We start from the raw sequence: 10,959 nt of genomic DNA, 5'->3' as shown, positions 1-10,959 counted from the left end.
AATCCTTTTATTAGTTTATTATTTACACTCTTCCACCAAGGACTAGGGTTGCCTCTTTCCATTATCGATCACCCACGATTAAGTAATGTTGCTCTAGACTAGCAGTTCTCACACTTTAGTGTACTTGTGAATTACTCAGAATGCTTGATCAATATCAGATTCCTCGGTGGCAGGAATCCATGCTCAGGATGAGGTTTGAGAGAAACTACTCTTTTTTTACTCAGGTTTTTTTTTTTTATATATATTAAATTCAATGATATCATTTAAGTTGTTTCCTTTCAGTAATGTGTAATTTAAATTTGGATTCTTAACATTAACAATAAAAACGTTTTGTCAAAATTCACCACTGTTATGTCAGACAGGGGTGTAACTCAAAAAGAGAAATTCTAAAAATGAAAGTACACAAGAGAAAACTGGGCTATCCGATTGTTGAGAGACAAGCTTCAAGCTCAACTTAAAACAACATAAAAATGTAATTTCTGATTCTAGTATAATGTAAAATAGTCTGTTTATCCTGATTATCTTCTTTAGGAAAATTTTAATTTGTAAGGTTGCTCAGTGGAAGTCTTTGTAATAACCATATATAATAATAAAAATAAAATTTCTAATAAATTGAATTTTATTCATAAAATACACTTTTTGTATTACAGTATGTTATTTTTAAATGACAGCTCTAATGTATATTTGCCAAAATCCTCACAAGTTTATAAAATGAAATCAACTAAAATTCACTAAACTAGCTAATTAGATATTTCTATAGGCACATTTTTGAAAGATCATATTTCTAAAATTCAGTATACAAAAGTATATTTTATGCTTCATTAGACTTAACTTTTGATTATGCCATTTTCTTCCCATTAAAACTGTTTATATATCAACAATAAAGATGTGTATCTTTCCATCAAAAAGATGGAAGGCACACTTTGCATGTAACCTTTTACCAGGCTGGCTTCCTTGGCTGTTTACGTGTAAAGCCAATGGGGCTGACACATCGGTTCATTTTGACTAATTGTTTAAATATCTACCACAGTGGACTTCAAACTCCAAAGACTTTCTAAGAAATAAACATTCATAAGACAACTTCAGGGAAAAAACGTCTAGTTTCTCAAGTTTCACACAGAATCTTTTATAAAACTTATTTGTCTGAGGTGAAGACTGAGTTTGCACATGCTGCCATCCCAAATCTACTGTGATATATACTCTGGGGTGTAAAAGACTTTGAGGAGGCAAACAAAATTTATAAATCGATGATTAAATCCATAGCATGTCTTGTCCTTCTTTGTTCTTTTACATATTCTGATGTAGGTGAAATCTGCCATCAGAAGGAGGGTATTTGGGTGTGAACTGGGGTGAATTTAGGACTTCTGAGGGGGTTATAGGTTAGTGAAGTGGGTTCTTTTCACTAGAAATAGAATATTCTGCAGGACTATCAGAATGTTCAAGAGAGAGGCTTAAAACTATTCAGTTCTTTCAGATTCAGCATGCTTTTGTTCATAAGATGCTTAACTATTATCAAATACATGAAATATTAATTCTACTTACAGTCAATCCTCATCTTCACTTTATAAAATATTCACTATTTCCTACCTCCTTTTTAAAAAAATAAACTGTTGGAAACCTTTGGGTGTCCATTTAAATATCAGTGAATGGTATCATTTTTTTCAAAGTTCTTTCGAGGGGTATGTGAATAAAAGAGTTTAAGTCTGTTGAACTTAGTTACGCCGCCTTAGTCAGTATACTGTAGGAGGAACTGGTGAAGAAGAATGGAAGGGTCTGGAGTCACTCATCTGCAAATTTCCTGGGTAAGGCAGCCAGTTCTTTCACATCTGCATCTCCTCCATTCACATGTGGAGAGCCTGCTAACACTCTTAGAGCTGACCAACACATTAGCACTGCTTCAACAACCCCAGCCCAGTTTTGTTTCAAGCCTTTCTCCTCTTTCTACTCAGTCTCAATCTTAGTTAAGAGCCATTATATCTATAGAAAAATAGAACTAAAAAATCCTTTTCCTAAGAGCCTGGAATGTGCCACAAAAGGAGGTAGAAGAGTAGAGAAACCCTCATTCATTTTGCATGAATAGGTGGAAGTAAATGGCTTCAAATTCAAGTAATCGTTTTTCAGCTAGTTACACAATCAAATAAGACCAGGGAAGACTGATAACAAAATATAAAACTGTTACATTTATCTTGCTTTTATCTCTAGTTTTAGAAAAACTTCTGATCCACCTCCTTTTAAAAACTTTTTATTAGGTATAACAAACATACAATAAAGTAGACCAGTCATTAAATGCATGTAATTAATTTTCACAAACTAAATCCAGTATCCAGATCAAGAAAAAGAACACCACTAGCATCCCCGGAGTCTTTCTGATGGCCCCTTCTTCCAGTTATTCCCTCGCATCAAGAATAACAGCTATCCTGATGAAACATAATACAATTGTCTGGTCTATTATTATTACTAGTATCAATGGAATCTAAGAGGATGGACTCTCTTGTGCTTGGCTTCTTTATTTCAACATTCTGTTTGTGAGTTTCATCCATTTTGTTTTGTAGCTGTAGATAACTTACCCTCATTATTTTGTAACATTCCATTGTGTGACTATATCACAACATATGTTTCCATTCTACCGGGCATTTGGGTAGTTTTCAGTTCGGGGTTATTTCCAATGAAATTGTTATGAACATTCTATGAAATGATCATGTTGGGTGTTTACTTAGAAGTGGAATTATTGGGCCAGAGGAAATCATAGGTTTCAGTAGCTTTAACAGATACTGACAAACAATTTTCCAAAGTGGTTGTACCAATTTACTTTCACAAACAGGAGTACATGAGAGTTCAGTTTGCTCCATATCTTCAGCAACACTAAGTAGTCTTTTTTCCTCTTTTTTTTTTTTTTTTAGCCATTCTGCTGGGTGTGGGGTGGTACTGCACTGTAGTTTTAATTTTCATTTCCCTGATGACTAAAGAAGTCGAACACCTCTTTATATACTTATTGGCCATTTGAATATTCTCTCAGTGAAGTACCTGTTCAAGTCATTTTTCTGTTGGATTGTCTGCCCTTTTCTTACTGTTTGTAGAAGGTTTTAACATATTGTTTGAGTCTTTGTCAGAAATGCATATTGCAAATATCTTCTTCCAATCTGTGGCTTGCCTTTTCACTTTCCTAATGGTGTTTTTAAAAAATAAGAGTTCTTAATCCTAGTATCGCCCAATTATCAATTTTTTTCCTTTATCGGTTCATGCTTTTTGCATCTTGCTTAAGAAATCTTGCTTATCCCAAAGTAATGGAAGATCTATTTCTTCCAAGAGCTTTACAGTTTTACTTTTCACATTTCAATCTGCCATCCACTAGAACATCTACCTGTATGTCCTGAGATAAAAATTATGATTAATTTTTTTTCAGTATGGCCCGCGATCCATTTGATTTTAATAAATTAATAAACTTTCAATAGGCAATACAGCATATAGTACAGTATCTGAAAGTTACAAATGGGTATAGAGTGAAAGTAAGTCACCCTCCCACCCCATCTCCTTGTTGCCACATTTCCCTCTGCATGACAACCAATACTGTCAATTTATGGGGTATAATTTTTTATTTTTCTACGCACATGCACTTACTTTTTGCCTTTCAAAAAGGGGGATGGAATATACTATACATTCTATCCTACACTCTTTTTACCATTACAATGTATTACAGTGTAGCTCCATATCATCATATACATAGTTGCCACTATCTATAGCTGTATTTATAATGGATATACCATAATACATTTGTCTAACCCCTAATTCTTTACTGATAGACATTTGCATTATTTCCATCCTTTTGCTATTACAAACAATGCTGCAGTGAGTATCCTTGCATACATGACATTTCCCATTTATGGGCATGTATAGACACAGAAGTAATTTCCCAAGTGGAATTGCTCTATTGCTGTTGCCCTGTATGTATAAATGTTGTAATAATTATTACTTCCATGATAAGGTATAAGAGTGATGGTTTAATCATACCTTCTTAGACATAATGTATTATCCATCTTTTTAATCTTTGCTTATTTAATTGGTAAAATATATTGCTGTGGTTTTATTTATTTTGCATTTATGATAAATGAGACTTAATATTTTTTTCAAATACTTATTAGCTCCCTATATTTTCTCATTTTCTTTCTGTGAATTCTGGCCTCTGTCCATTTTCTTTCTTTATATTGATTTAGGAGCTACAGATACATTTAGGAATTTTTCATTTATATTTAGTCTTAATATTATGTTCATACTATTTAGTCTTATCATTATTATCTTTAGCCCTTTGTGATATATATGATGTCTGTGTATAAATATATAATTCTTTTTAGTTTACCTTTGGTATTTGTGACTGTTACACATTTATGGGATTGAATTTATCTCTCTGTTAAATGTTTTTTATATTTTGTGGTATACTTAGAGATGTTTTCCCCATTTTGAAACCATAAAACAATTCTATGTTTTCTTCTAAAACATTTTTATTTCATTTTCCATTTTCATTTCATTAAAATTTCATTTTTACTCTTTAAATATTTAAATTAAATATTTAATTATCTAATTTATTTTGGTGTAAAAAGATAGGCACCAAATTGACATTTTTCTAGATAGTCATCCCGCTGTTAATAGTGGTGATTGTGGCTCATTATTGACATAACTTGACCTTTAAAATTATTTTTTCACTGTAAATTCCTATATTTGCTGTACTGTGCCATTATTTATTAGAAGTCTATCATGTCTTTTAAACTACTGAAGCATTTTTATTAGAATTAGTTTGGTTGGTTAGTGATCTGATTACAAAGTTGTATTAGCTCTGAGTAGTCTGCCCCAAAAGCTCTGTCATTTCTGTGTGTCATTTGCAAAATGGTTTTCAGAAATGCATGTATTCTTTGATGACAGTAACACCTGAATAGGATATCACTGGGTTTCGGATTGTGATCCATTTTTAGAGTCAACACTGAGTTTATCTCATTTCTTTGTTTTAATATTAGTTGTGTTACTTTGCACACTAACATTAATATATAGACTTTTCCCCAGTTTTATTGAGAAATAATTGACACATATCACTGTGTAAGTTTATACATTACAGCATAATGGTTTGAATTACATGTATTGTGAAATAATTACAATAGGTTTGGTTAAAATCCATCATCTCATATAGATACAATAAAAAGAAAAGAAAAAAATTTCTCCTCATGGTGAGGATTTTTAGGATATACTCTCTCAACAACTTTCTCATTTCTATTTGTTTCATTTAATCTTAGTTCTTGTGATCATAATATATGTCAGGCTCTCTGTTTTTCTGTTGTATCCGGGCTCTTGCTCAGCTCCTCTTTCTCTTGGCTGAACCCTCTTTCTTGTGTTGGCTTCAACCACAAGCAGGATAACAACAGCCAGAGACTGAAAAGGGACCATCTATTCCAGTAATCTCCCCTTAGGAGTAAAAAGACCTCTTTCAGTTTATGTTCTCTTGCTAATTTTTCTAGTGGTTATCATTACTTTGATAACTTTGCATATCTATTTTTATACAACTTAATACCTCATTACAAGCAATGCCAAAATTATACCATTCACTTATATTTCTCCAACTAATCATTTTCCATTTTAATATTTTTCTTGGTCCTTATACTTACTATCTTTTATTTTACTGTTTGGTTTAGTTCTTCTAGTATTACCTTTATACCTTCAAGTATCTGAATATCCTATTACTTGAATTGTTAGCTTTAAGTAATATCTTTTGAATCTTGGTTTACATAGTTTCCCACATTCTCTCTCCTGTGCTCTCCCAGCTTTTAAAAATTATACATTTTTGGGGTGCCTGGGTGGCACAGTTGGTTAAGGGTCTAGGTCTGCCTTCAGCTCAGGTCATGATCTCAGGGTCTTGGGATTGAACCCCACGATCAGCAGGGAGACTGATTTTCCTTCTCCCTCTGTCCCTCCCCTTGCTTATGCTGTCTCTCAGATAAATAATTAAAAAAAAATCTTAAAAATTATACATTTCCACATGGTTGTGGCTTGTGATAATATAAACATTTATAAAATAATTTATAATATTCTGTTTTTAATCGTAATTTCCACATTTTGGTCTCAGTCTTGCAATTATTAAATAGATAAAATCAATGCTTACCATCAGTGTTTTGCCATTCTCCTCTCAGCTAAAGTTTGTCCTCCAATAGCTTATTCAGAAAGTATTTATGAAAACCATGTTTTCCTGAGGTCTTGAATTTTTGAGTATGCCTTTAAGCTTTTGTCTTTAAAATGAACAAAGGTTTGACTAGGTACAAGACTCTCCATTCATACTCCCCACTCCCCACCCCTCCCACACACCCTGGACAATAGCAGCATTGCTCAAGTATCTTCTAGAATTCAATGCTGGTGTAGGAAAGTCAATGGTCAGCCCAGTCTTTCTCCCTTATAGGTCTCTTGATTGTTCTTAAGGCAGGGGCCTAGATAGCTAAATGATTATTTCTTTATCTGTGAAGGGCAGTAAGGTTCCTAGGCTATATCTCAGTGTTGATCATTGTGTACCCATCTTTTTTTCTGGTATACGGCGTGCTCTTTCAAGCCACAAATTCAAGTATATCTTCACTGGTTTATCATACTGGCAGACCACCTCCCACAAAGATGACAAGTGTGTATGTGTTTCTTGCCTCAGTCCTGTCTCCTCTGTTATTCTCTGGTGTCAAACTGGGCCCAGCAAAGCTCTCAAAACCAACCCAGCAGCCCCTGTTCCAGTTCTTCAAAAGTGACTGTTAATTTTACTGCTCAGCATGTACCATCCTCAGTGGAAAACTGAGTTCTTACACCTCCATCTGATATCTACAGTCACATGTCTCTTGGTGTCATATCCAAATCCCCAACAGATTACTGCATCCAGCAGACTTTATACACTGTGGTTGTAGCAGAAGAATTCTAGTTTAATTTAAAAGAGAAAGTTTGTTTCTGTTTCTTTCTTATTTTGAAGTGATTTTAAAGAGAAGCCAGAATTCAGATCCAGTTCTTTGCATATGAATGAGATTGAGACAACTTTTAGTCCCTAACCTAGTGCCTTGTACTTAACAGGGATCCCATAAATGTTCATTGAATGCTTTCTCATCACATGAAGTCTACTCTATTAAGAAGAGTTACATTCCTCAAGATTTTGTCATTCATCAAAAATTCAGTACCCAATTTCATTAAATTTTGTTTGAATGTATGTGGTAAGAAATATAACTTGGATTCTAAGTAGTTCTATTGTTTATCTAATGCTGATGATATAATTGCTTCAAAACAAAAGATAAAAGATCACTTTCAATTTTCTTAAGAGAAGTATGTATATCATTCAGCAAACCGAATGAGTCACTGTTATTGATGAAAAAAAATACATGCATTGAGATGAGCAAAATGGTCTTATTATATACAGGTAGCTGTGATTAAGTAACAACTTTTAAAAATTGAATGTGGATAAAATCCCAAAGGCCTTGATAACTGAATGGAGAAGACAAGGTAGCAGCCAAAAATACAGAAGTACAAATTATTTTTTTCTAACAGATCAGGTACTTAACAATTAGAAATACAGTTTTGCTTATGGTGAATGAGTAGGCATCAGAATCATGTCCCCATGGGTCCCATGAACCTAACACAGGTGTTAGTCTAATCATTATATGTGCCCAGACCTAAAATATAACTTTGGCTCTGTTCCCACAAACCTGCTCTTCCACCTAGTCAGTGCCTCCAACACCTACCCATTTCCCCAAGCTTGAAACCCGAGCACCACCCCTGACACTGTGCTCCCATTCCTCTGCAGCGAATCCATCAATCCCTGCTGAGCCACCTCACTCATTCAAGCACACTTAATGAGTGACTGACACACATTAGGAATTAAGTAGGCTGATTCTACAGTATAATGAAACAGTCTGAGTACAATGAACAGTCCTTGCTTTTGTGGAATTTACCAGAATGAGTGAAGATAACACAACTACGGAAATCTTGGACAAACTGACACAAATACTATGAAGAGAACTAACAGAGTACTGTGAGAAAGAATAAGTGACCTACTTAAGGATGGATGTTCTAGGAAGGACTCTTTAAGAAGGACTTTTAGCTGAGACCTAAAAATGAGAAGCCAGTCAGGTAAACTGTAGGAGGAGGAAAAGCAGAGGGAACCGCACATGAGAAGTTCCTACAATGGAAACTAAGTTTGAGAAACTGAAAGAGTATCAGTGTGCTTGGAGCAATCCAAAGGGAGAGTGGTACGAGGAGCGGTCTGAAAGCCCACCGGGCTCAGATCACACCAGGCCTTGCAGGCCTTATTAATAACTTTGTATTTTATCCTAAGAAAACTACTTAGTCAGAAAACTACATGGTCAGGTTCACACTGCTCTTTTTATGATATAAACCTATCTATAGATTTGTAGACCTATCTCTTCCCATGCTAAGAAAATCTTCAATAAACTTTGCCTTGTATAAGTAAGGCTAAGTTCACATCTGAATGACCTGGTGCAAAACATTCCCAGACAGTGAAATGATGCATAAACTACCTCTGTGGAAGAAACCAGAGAAAACAAGAGACTATGCAAGTTAACCACTATCTCACCCTTCCCCCTCTACCCACCCTCCAAAAGAAGGAGAGGTGTTAGAGTTGGTAAAAATTGTGGGATAGAGCTAATAGATGTGAGCTCATCTTATTGAGATCTTAGAGGACCAGAAGACACCCGCTGATAAGTGGATTATGCTTCCATTATCCTGCCCTATTTATTTCATTCCATCTCACATCTCTCTGTTAGGTTGTGACCTCCTTGAGGAGAAAAGAATGCTTAGAGACAGTCTTAGGAAAAATCTTTTTTTAAAAAAGGATTTTATTTTTAAGTAATCTCTACGCCCAACATGGGGCTTGAACCTACAACCCCAAGATCAAGTGTTAACATGCTCCACCGACTGAGCCAGCCAGGTGCCCCAGTCTTAGTAAAATTTTTAAGCAACAGCTTATCTATACTTTTTTATATAGTCTCTATGTCCCATTAATTACATTATTTTTCATGTATTCATCATCTATGAATCCTGAGTATCCAGCATACGTTCCCGCACTCCAGAGCTACCCAAAGTATGAAGACTGAATGAATAAATATATGAACTGTTAAAAAAATTTTATTTATTTATTTAAAGATTTTATTTTTAAGTAATCCCCACACTCACCACGGGGTTTGAACTCACAACCCCGATATCAAGAGTCACATGCTCCACTGACTGAGCCAGCCAGGTGCCCCCAAAAGAATTTTAAATCTACAAATCCTATACATATATCTCTAAGACTAAACATCTAAAGCTTTGACCTGAGAATGATAGGAAAGGGAGAACTTCTGGACATGTGTGGCTTTCAAAAATGCATTTTTAAAGTGTCTGCCTTTCCTCCAGACTTTTAATTTGTATTAGCTTCCTTCTACCCATACTGTATCCTGCCGGACTACTGTCTTAGGGGGTCCTTGCTGTAACTAGTATGCATCACTAGTATGGTTTTGGTTTTAAGTATGAAGGGGGAATAAACTCTTCAGGTAGAAGGTATGAGTGACCTCGGTTCTTCGAATGAATTGTCACTCATGTCTTGCCTACACCACACACAAGAGCCATAACACAGACCACTTAAACTTACTCTCAAAAGGAGAAGCCATACCATAAAACCTAGTACAGTGAAATGGGTCTTCTACAAATGTAGCCAAGAGATGGAAAAGTTTTAGGTTACTGTTTTCCAAGAGATCTGTGACCTGGAACAGGGCCATAGGGAGAGCCTCAGCAATGGCACAGGAATTCTTACCAAGAGCCTGAGTAAAGTTTTTACACACACAGCTTTTCTGTACTTATTTACATAGTCTTCATGCCCCATTAATCCAATTATTTCCTCCCTTGTTAGGAGATGGCATGGAAAAACACATAATTAGTGCAGTATCTTGTGTTCTCATTTAATTTGAGGAGATTTATGTTCGGTTTAAATTCAGATCCATTTCCTTCTATTGCTGCAGCACTCAATTTAACAAAAAATAAGCTTAGCTATCACATTCCTTTTGTGATTTTATTTATTTATTTATTTTATTTTTTTGTAAGATTTTATTTATTTATTCATGAGAGACAGAGAGAGAGAGAGAGAGAGGCAGAGGGAGAAGCAGGCTCCCAAGGAGCAGGGAGCCCGATGCAGGACTCGATCCCAGGACCCTGATCCCGGATCATGACCTGAGCCGAAGGCAGACGCTTAACCATCTGAGCCGCCCAGGCGCCCTCCTTTTGTGATTTTCTTAAAGCAATACATCTGAAGCAATAAGAAACATTTCTTGATATTTAACTTGTTATTTTTATTTGAATATTTTGTCTTTTCACTTGATAGAGAAATGATGTCCAAATTCTTTCAATGAATGATAAGTCCACGAGTTTATTAAATAAGAATGTATTTTTAAGTTTGAAAAGTAAAAAAGAAAAAAGAAATCTGGTGAGTAGGTTTATATTTATGAGACTGCAGCTGGGATTAATATTTAATCTACATTTGTGAGTACCCACCCTGCCTCCTAGCATTTCAAGAAGTCCTGTGGGGTGTAGTCAAAGGCAAGTCCCTGATGGTTATGTCGATTACATCATAGCCAGAAGAGATGACTTACACACATAAAATTAATTAAAATGACCATACATGGCACTATGCAATTAGGCAATGTGTTTGTGGCATGACTCTAGGTCCTACAGGAATTCAGAAACAAAAGAGAGAGGAGTCAAATAGAGCTTGAGATGTGTTGGAGCTCTGTTCCATGGGGGAATGGGTACCATTTTGTAAAGAGGAACAGTAGGGTAAAGCGTTCCAGGAAGAAATTGCATGTACAAAGGAAATGAGATGGGAGGGAGTCTGGCTTCTGGTCATGAGGATTATAAAACACTGATCCTGGTCTGGAGGTGGGAGAGGGGTTGGGTGGGGCATAAAGCTAGAAC

General features: G+C 35.4%; 1 protein-coding gene across 3 annotated transcripts in view; it reads right to left on the bottom strand.

Moving 5' to 3' along the window:
* KIAA1958 (KIAA1958 ortholog) overlaps positions 1 to 10,959 on the bottom strand; it is a 163,108-nt gene that overhangs the window by 49,464 nt on the left and 102,685 nt on the right. The gene's annotated exons all lie outside the window — the stretch shown is intronic.

Source organism: Mirounga angustirostris, unplaced genomic scaffold, assembly GCF_029215605.1.
Source record: "Mirounga angustirostris isolate CCGP_5_RB_7025 unplaced genomic scaffold, mMirAng1.0.hap1 SCAF_15, whole genome shotgun sequence".
NCBI lineage: Eukaryota > Metazoa > Chordata > Mammalia > Carnivora > Phocidae > Mirounga > Mirounga angustirostris.
Note: the sequence above shows the minus strand (reverse complement) of the source record. Positions and strands in the feature narration are given on the sequence as shown.